Raw genomic sequence first — 9,738 nt, 5'->3', positions numbered from 1 at the left:
GTACAAGGGCTTAAGCTATAAAAAAGAACTTATTACAAGCAAAACAGAACTATTGTAGGTGTGTGGAAGATAACTCTGTGCTCAGAGAAGAGCTTTTGCTGCTAAAATCTGGGGACTGAACACAGAGGGTAAGCTGCCAGTAAAGTAGAGAACGAGGCCTCTGCTTTGTTTGTTGATAAAATGGTATAAAAAAGTATAAAAACAACTTACTAGAAACAGCATCCTGCTACCAAGGCCACCACTATCAGAAAGAGGACGATTCCGGAAGTGATGAGCACAAAGAGATGTTCCCTCAGAATCGAGATATAATTCCTCCTCTGGGGTTTCAACTTCTGTTTTCCGGTGTTATATTGGCTGGTCTCCATTGGTGGAGCTGTTTTAGGAAACGGCGTTGTTGGTTGGGATTCTGGTACTGATGGGGAAGGCCCCGGTGATTCCTCCTCCACAGTTGCCGTAGGTTCTTCTTCATTGGCAAAGGCACTCAAATGGGGATCAAACTTAAGTGTTATCTTTTCATGTCGGCCGGACTTTGTTGCTATTGCTGGTTCAGAAAATGCCACTGAGGGTTGGTTTTGCGTTGTTGTTTGGAAGGACCCCAGTGATTCCTTTTCCTCAGGGAACGCAGGGCCTTTGTCCTCAGGCAATGTCTGTTCATCCCCAGGCAATGTCTCCTTTTCATCCGCATTAACTTCCTGGTTTTCATGTGAAGTCCCAGCTTGATCATCAGATGAAGTCACTGCCTGGTCTTCATAAGCAGGTACTGCCTGGTCTGCATATGCAGGCACTGCCTGGTCTTCATATGCAGGGTCTTCATACGCAGGCACTACCCGGCCGTCATATGCAGGCACTGCCCGGCCGTCATACGCAGGCACTGCCCGGCCTTCATACGCAGGCACTGCCCGGCCTTCATATGCAGGCATTGCCCGGCCGTCATATGCAGGCATTGCCTGGTCTTCATATGCAGGGTCTTCATATGCAGGCACTGCCCGGCCGTCATATGCAGGCACTGCCCAGCCTTCATACGCAGGCACTGCCCGGCCTTCATACGCAGGCACTGCCCGGCCTTCATACGCAGGCACTGCCCGGCCGTCATATGCAGGCACTGCCCGGCCTTCATACGCAGGCACTGCCCGGCCGTCATATGCAGGCACTGCCCGGCCTTCATACGCAGGCACTGCCCGGCCTTCATACGCAGGCACTGCCCGGTCTTCATATGCAGGCATTGCCCGGTCTTGATATGCAGGCACTGCTGGTTTTTCATCCACAGACAATACCTGTTCTTCATCCCTGGTCTGGATGGGAGAAGTGCCTGGACGGGGAAACAGAGAGAGAAATTGTCGTTAATAGTGAAACATTTCCAAAGTTATAATATATAACATCAAAGGCAGTAAAAAAGAAAAAAATATTTTAAAAAAACACCTTTTTGTGGACCTTAGGTGGATCTCACATTTCTGGGTTTAGATTAACGCTTTCGCTGCCAGGGCTGTTTTTGCTTTTTTATTTTATTTAATTTAATTTAAATTTAATTCAATAAATAATAAATAATAATAATAAATTTAATTTTGGGCCTAAAAATGTAAGTGCCCCCATTAGAGCACCCATTAAGGTGGCGGGAGCATAGGAGCATGTTACATGTTACACCCCAAATATGCATGTAACATGTAACATATTCCTAAAGGTGAACCTATCCTTTAACTTGGAACTAAACCCTCCGCTCCTTTACAGCCAAGGAAGCTGCCATCTAAGCCCTCTGTTTGAGCTGCAGTTGCCATGGAGCTGCACATGCCATCCGTTATGGCTCCACCTTGCCTGATGGATTGACAGTTTGGTTGAGAGCACAAGCAAATGTGGCAGTTAGCTTTCCCAGCATGCCTTGTACAGTATGTAGCTGTATTGGGAAGGCCTTCAATTTTTTGGGTTTAGTTCCACTTGAAGGCTAAAACTCATACATACACGGGTGATATCCTTATTGCTGGTATTTGAGTCCCTTTGCAATGCACTGGAAATACAGCGCTGCCGGTAGGAATACTGTCAGCCAATCAGTGACTCTGATTAATAGTTAAAGAACCCCCCCCCCCTCCCCCCGGTAGGCTCAATTCACAAAGCTTTAGCATAAGAAAGAATGATTTTTTTTTAACTGTAGCCAATTAAGTGTCATTTATAAATCACATAAAACCCCATTTACAAAGCCTACACATCAGGACAAAGGAGGCTCATGTTCAGAAAAGTGGCAGTTATTTTCACCTAAGTCTCATGAGATTTAAAAAAACAAAAACAAATGGTCAAATGGCTAAAAATAGCATCACTCATCCACACATCCAAGCAAAACCGCCAATTTATATGTTTATCAAAAAAAAAAAAAAGAGAAATGAATATATGAACTTACCTGTCCCCAGGTGCAAAATGCACAGAAAAATTAGCAGTTTTATCAAAAATCTCATTTTCAATCTTTATCACAAAAGATAATAAATTGTAATTAAATAAAGTCTCCTGGATCACAAATATAATAAATGTAACTCAGAAAATTCGCTAAAATATCAGAGAAGTTCGCAGAGCAAGTCTAACGGATGTTGCCACTACGATCAACAGTCACTGAATGAGGATGGCTGGCAGTTGACCTGAATAAATACCTGCAGACTCACTATGATGTCACGGGGCTGCTCACTGCACTGATTGGCTGACAGCATTACCATGGCAACTAACGCTCACTATGATGTCATGGGGCTGCTCACTGCACTGATTGGCTGACAGCATTGCCATGGCAACCAATGCATGTCCAGTGCATTAGGCTCAAATAGCAATCTGTGATCGACAGTTATAATCTAGCCTTGAAGCTGCAACTCCCCTATATTTATCATAAGGATAAAAAAAGCTTTTTTTAGCCATCTGACTGCCATTTTTAAAGCGGTATTAGACCCAAAATAAACATTTCTTATATTGCAGCTTACCAATTCTTGGATGTGATGGCTGTATTTGTTTTATTTTTTAGGTTTTTCCTTCTTTTTTTTTTTAAATCTGGTAATCCGACCAGCACATCTGTTTTAATTAAAATAATATATGATATGATAAATGTGTTTATTGTTTTTATTATGTTTTTTAGTTTCATAGCACAAACTCTCCAGCTGAATGTATCAGTTTACATGGATAAGACAAAGCAGTTAACACCGGCTGGGGGGATTACAATGATCCCTTTTCTATGTAAATCTTTTATCCCAGAAGAAAAAAAAATGAAAAAAAATGTTTGCTGCAACTGATTTTTTAATTATCAGCTGGCGTTTGGCTTTAATTTGTTAGTGTATTTAAATCCACTAGTCCAGTGTACATATACAGTCCACTATACATATATATATATATATATATGTGCGTGTAATGACATGTGTGATCCCTTTTAAATGGATGAAGTGCAGCCCCAGCGCAGAGATGTGTGTGGTGTGAAGTCCTGGGGTCCCCACACGTGTGTTTGTGTGTGTCGGGGTCCCCACGTGTGTGTGCGCCTGATGGATTGACAGTTTGGGTGAGAGCACAAGCAAATGCGGCAGTTAGCTTTCCCAGCATGCCTTGTACAGTATGTAGCTGTATTGGGAAGGCCTTCAATTTTTTGGGTTTAGTTCCACTTGAAGGCTAAAACTCATACATACACGGCTGATATCCTTATTGCTGGTATTTGTGTCCCTTTGCAATGCACTGGAAATACAGCACTGCCGGTAGGAATACTGTCAGCCAATCAGTGACTCTGATTAATAGTTAAAGAACCCCCCCCCCCCCATCCCCCACGGTAGGCTCAATTCACAAAGCTTTAGAATAAGAAAGAATGATTTTTTTTAACTGTAGCCAATTAAGTGTCATTTATAAATCACATAAAACCCCATTTACAAAGCCTACACATCAGGACAAAGGAGGCTCATGTTCAGAAAAGTGGCAGTTATTTTCACCTAAGTCTCATGAGATTTAAAAAAATAAAAATAAAAAATAAAAATGGTCAAATGCCTAAAAATAGCATCACTCATCCACACATCCAAGAAAAACCGCCAATTTATATGTTTATCAAAAAAAAAAAGAGAAATGAATATATGAACTTACCTGTCCCCAGGTGCAAAATGCACAGAAAAATTAGCAGTTTTATCAAAAATCTCATTTTCAATCTTTATCACAAAAGATAATAAATTGTAATTAAATAAAGTCTCCTGGATCACAAATATAATAAATGTAACTCAGAAAATTCGCTAAAATATCAGAGAAGTTCGCAGAGCAAGTCTAACGGGTGTTGCCACTACGATCAACAGTCACTGAATGAGGATGGCTGGCTGTTGACCTGAATAAATACCTGCAGGCTCACTATGATGTCACGGGGCTGCTCACTGCACTGATTGGCTGACAGCATTCCCATGGCAACCAACGCTCACTATGATTTCATGGGGCTGCTCACTGCACTGATTGGCTGACAGCATTACCATGGCAACCAATGCATGTCCAGTGCATTAGGCTCAAATAGCAATCTGTGATGACAGTTATAATCTAGCCTTGAAGCTGCAACTCCCCTATATTTATCATAAGGATAAAAAAAGCTTTTTTTTAGCCATCTGACTGCCATTTTTAAAGCGGTATTAGACCCAAAATAAACATTTCTTATATTGCAACTTACCAATTCTTGGATGTGATGGCTGCATTTGTTTTATTTTTTAGGTTTTTCCTTCTTCTTTTTTTTTTTTTATCTGGTAATCCAGCCAGCACATCTGTTTTAATTAAAATAATATATGATATGATAAATGTGTTTATTGTTTTTATTATGTTTTTTAGTTTCACGGCACAAACTCTCCAGCTGAATGTATCAGTTTACATGGATAAGACAAAGCATTTAACACTGGCTGGGGGGATTACAATGATCCCTTTTCTATTTATGTGAATCTTTTATCCCAGAAGAAAATAAAAATGTTTGCTGCAACTGATTTTTTAAGTATCAGCTAGCGTTTGGCTTTAATTTGTTAGTGTATTTAAATCCACTAGTCCAGCTAACACTCCCCCCCCAGACTGACAGTGCTGCCGCCTGGTGTGCCTCCTGTGCTCTCCCTTTAACCATTTGATTCTACATGGTGGTCATTAAAAAAGTAAAAAAATATATATATATATTCTGCAACACTGTGCAATACTCTGCAATAAATGTTAACAGAAACAAAGAATTTTATTTATTTATTTTTTCTGAATTTTCAGTCTTTTTTGATTTATAGTGCAAAAAATAAAAAACCCAGCGGTGATTAAATAGCACCAAAAGAAAGCTTTATTTGTGTGAAAAAAAAGGACAAACATTTCATGTGGGGACACATTTGGCTACCTGCCGGACTGCGCATGCGCGATGCCGCCATATGCGTTCTAACACTGAGGCGATCGGCGCCTGCTCAGAATTCTGTGCCCACACCCCTGAGTCCAGGCTCCAGCCCCACCATCCGGATTATAATTATAATGAAAAATAAAGATCTATATAAAAACCGCGCTATTCAGCACCAGGAGAGGCTTAAACCAAATCAAAAAAGCTCTGTATGAATATAACGTACCTGCATGTAAAAACACTACATAGGCTGCTGCCCCCCGGACAAAAAGGAAACCCCTTAGTAGGGTTCCTTTTAAAGAGTGAAAGTATTAGAATATTATCGGGTTAATTGGCGCTACCTAGAAAACAGGTCTCCATTACACAAGGGTCTTATGGAGAATATATGAATGGAGAGGCAGGACACGGTCTTTACAAAAAGCCCAGTATTCCCTCTCAACCTACTTCTAATGACACTGTATATTGGCAAACCCAGAATCACATAAAGAGCCAGGACACCATGAAAAGCCCCAGCTCCGCCCAAAGAAAGGTTTAAATCAAACAATAAATGTAATAACTCTGTGGGCCACCATAGAAAAAAGGTCCCAAAACATAAATTGCTAATGACGGGGATTACTAATCAAACCCATTATAAATTAATACTACAAAACAGCAGAAATATCAGGAACTAATGATGTTAGAACCAGCCAGGATACTTCCCTAAAGAATATATATTCAAACACACATTCTCAAGTATGTTAAAAATACAGGCCAAAAGACCACATGTACCAGACTACATGTACAACCTGATGAGATTAAAGATCAAATCGCCTGAGATGCGAGAAAATACATTCAGTGACAGGCCTATTAGCAACAGTAATGGAGAACCCTTTAACAGTATAAAGTGAAAAAGATATATATATATATTTAAAGTACCGTGCACTAGTGAACAACCTGGGGTCACATAGGTGTACCCACCAGTGTGTAATGCCAAAAAGTATATATATATATATATATATATATACACCTCAAACAATATTAATATTAGATCAGTGTATAGTGGAAACCAAAAAGAAAATTATATGTGTAGGTCAAATAACTGAAAGTGTGAACGTTTCACACCCCAGAACCCAAACGGTTAAAAAAATTGTGTGTGTATTAGTGCATACAAAAAACAAAAATTCAGTGATACAAAACCTTATTGCGATAAAAGCTAAAAAACATGTGCAAAGTGCAATATCACCTAAAGTGAAAATAGTGAAATAAAAATGAAAAATGAAAAAATAAAAATAAAATCTGAGAATAAGTTACAAAAAATATATATATAAAACATATGCAAAATGGAAAATATATATATATGAAAATAAGTCCCAAAAAATATAAGTTCAATGGTATTAGTCCAAGGGATCCTAAAAAAATCCTTAACGTGATTTTTGTGCTTCCTATTCAGTCTTCACTGTGACTTCTGTGCTCCCCCACCAGGAATCCTACTCACCAGAAGTAGATACCCCTACAGGGGTTATACGCCTTAAGAATCAATCTCCAGATATCCCGTTCTTAATTTAGTGATAGATGCCCGAGCCTGTGTCAACTTGGAGTCCACAAGTCCTCATGAGAAAAAAATGGAAGCCTCCATAGTGTAATCCGTATAAAAATGGTTTATTGGCACAATAAATAAAAATATATATAAGAGGCAAAAACAGCACAGCAAAAAATCAAAAATCAAAAATAAAAATAAACAACCAAAAAATAAAAATAAAAGATGTTCAAAATGGCCACAATTCTCATAAAGTGGGCTATTTTGTAGAACCACAGTTAATCAGGGGGTTAGTATGATAATCTCCCCTAAAAAGTTCCGGATTAACCCCAGAAACTACGGTCTACATATGGTCTATGGTAGTTTCTGGGGTTAATCCGGAACTTTTTAGGGGAGATTATCATACTAACCCCCTGATTAACTGTGGTTCTACAAAATAGCCCACTTTATGAGAATTGTGGCCATTTTGAACATCTTTTATTTTTATTTTTTGGTTGTTTATTTTTATTTTTGATTTTTGATTTTTTGCTGTGCTGTTTTTGCCTCTTATATATATTTTTATTTATTGTGCCAATAAACCATTTTTATACGGATTACACTATGGAGGCTTCCATTTTTTTCTCATGAGGACTTGTGGACTCCAAGTTGACACAGGCTCGGGCATCTATCACTAAATTAAGAACGGGATATCTGGAGATTGATTCTTAAGGCGTATAACCCCTGTAGGGGTATCTACTTCTGGTGAGTAGGATTCCTGGTGGGGGAGCACAGAAGTCACAGTGAAGACTGAATAGGAAGCACAAAAGTCACGTTAAGGATTTTTTTAGGATCCCTTGGACTAATACCATTGAACTTATATTTTTTGGGACTTATTTTCATATATATATATTTTCCATTTTGCATATGTTTTATATATATATTTTTTGTAACTTATTCTCAGATTTTATTTTTAGTTTTTCATTTTTCATTTTTATTTCACTATTTTCACTTTAGGTGATATTGCACTTTGCACATGTTTTTTAGCTTTTATCGCAATAAGGTTTTGTATCACTGAATTTTTGTTTTTTGTATGCACTAATACACACACAATTTTTTTAACCGTTTGGGTTCTGGGGTGTGAAACGTTCACACTTTCAGTTATTTGACCTACACATATAATTTTCTTTTTGGTTTCCACTATACACTGATCTAATATTAATATTGTTTGAGGTGTATATATATATATATATATATATACTTTTTGGCATTACACACTGGTGGGTACACCTATGTGACCCCAGGTTGTTCACTAGTGCACGGTACTTTAAATATATATATATATCTTTTTCACTTTATACTGTTAAAGGGTTCTCCATTACTGTTGCTAATAGGCCTGTCACTGAATGTATTTTGTCGCATCTCAGGCGATTTGATCTTTAATCTCATCAGGTTGTACATGTAGTCTGGTACATGTGGTCTTTTGGCCTGTATTTTTAACATACTTGAGAATGTGTGTTTGAATATATATTCTTTAGGGAAGTATCCTGGCTGGTTCTAACATCATTAGTTCCTGATATTTCTGCTGTTTTGTAGTATTAATTTATAATGGGTTTGATTAGTAATCCCCGTCATTAGCAATTTATGTTTTGGGACCTTTTTTCTATGGTGGCCCACAGAGTTATTACATTTATTGTTTGATTTAAACCTTTCTTTGGGCGGAGCTGGGGCTTTTCATGGTGTCCTGGCTCTTTATGTGATTCTGGGTTTGCCAATATACAGTGTCATTAGAAGTAGGTTGAGAGGGAATACTGGGCTTTTTGTAAAGACCGTGTCCTGCCTCTCCATTCATATATTCTCCATAAGACCCTTGTGTAATGGAGACCTGTTTTCTAGGTAGCGCCAATTAACCCGATAATATTCTAATACTTTCACGGATTATAATTATGCCGAGCGAAGTGCGGCAAGGGGCCCTGTGTTGGATCGCATATGGCGGCGGCGCACATGCGCATTCCAGCGGGTAGCCAAATGTGATGGGTAGCGGAATGTGATGGGTAGCGGAATATGATGGGTAGCGGAATGTGACGTGACACCGGCAGAGCAGATCAGGAATTCATCTCTCCACTGTGAGAATCACATCCCAGCATTGAGATCCAGCCAGCCGGGATTTACATACAGACTGCCACAACCAAGATGGCGGCCGCTCACTAGCCCGCCCGCCTCACACCCACGACCTGACTCCTTTCCAGCGGTCCTGTAGACCAGAGCGGGGATAGTTATATCCTACGGGGGGATCACATTCCCGGTACGGCGACCTGTTCGCCGGCGGTTTCCATAAGTAGATTGCCACAACCAAGATGGCGGCGGGACGTCCTGTGTGAATGCCGGATGTCATGTGACATGAGATCTCGCGAGAGCGGCCGGCCGGACGCAGAGAGGAGCAGCCTGGAGGTGCAGGGTGAGCCGGGAAGTGGCCGGTATATAAGAGGGAGAGGGGTGTGTGTTCTCCCCCAGAGGGAAGAGTCCTGGAGACCCCCTGAGTGGTGTCTGGGTGGGGGCCGCCATAGTGTTCTATGGCTCTGTGATCAGCAATCCTCCCTGTGCAGCACCGGGTCTCAGGTTCTCCTCCCAGGAGGGACATCTGCATGGAGTCTGCATGTCCCCCCTGTGTGTGCGGCTCCTCACAGTCCGGTTATCAGCGTGACCTGTGTAATGACACACACACACACATATATATATATATATATATATATATAATATATTTTTATATATATATATATATATATATATATATATATATATATATATAATGACATGTGTGATCCCTTCTAAATGGATGAAGTGCAGCCCCAGCGCAGAGATGTGTGTGGTGTGAACACACAATGCACGCAGACCGTGTCCGATCTGTGATCTCCGGAATTGG

General features: G+C 40.0%; 1 protein-coding gene across 1 annotated transcript in view; it reads left to right on the top strand.

Annotated features, from left to right (window-relative positions):
- Positions 1–9,221: 9,221 nt before the first annotated feature.
- The window catches only part of ZBTB48 (zinc finger and BTB domain containing 48), a gene marked incomplete in the record, with an annotated part of 314,981 nt that continues 314,464 nt past the window's right edge, over positions 9,222–9,738 (top strand). Inside the window, 1 exon segment of the mRNA XM_077458264.1 lies at positions 9,222–9,266.

This window comes from Lithobates pipiens, unplaced genomic scaffold (genome assembly GCF_037356315.1).
Source record: "Lithobates pipiens isolate NorthernLeopardFrog02 unplaced genomic scaffold, aLitPip1_a1.2 Scaffold_27, whole genome shotgun sequence".
NCBI lineage: Eukaryota > Metazoa > Chordata > Amphibia > Anura > Ranidae > Lithobates > Lithobates pipiens.
This window is presented reverse-complemented; position numbering and strand designations above follow the sequence as displayed.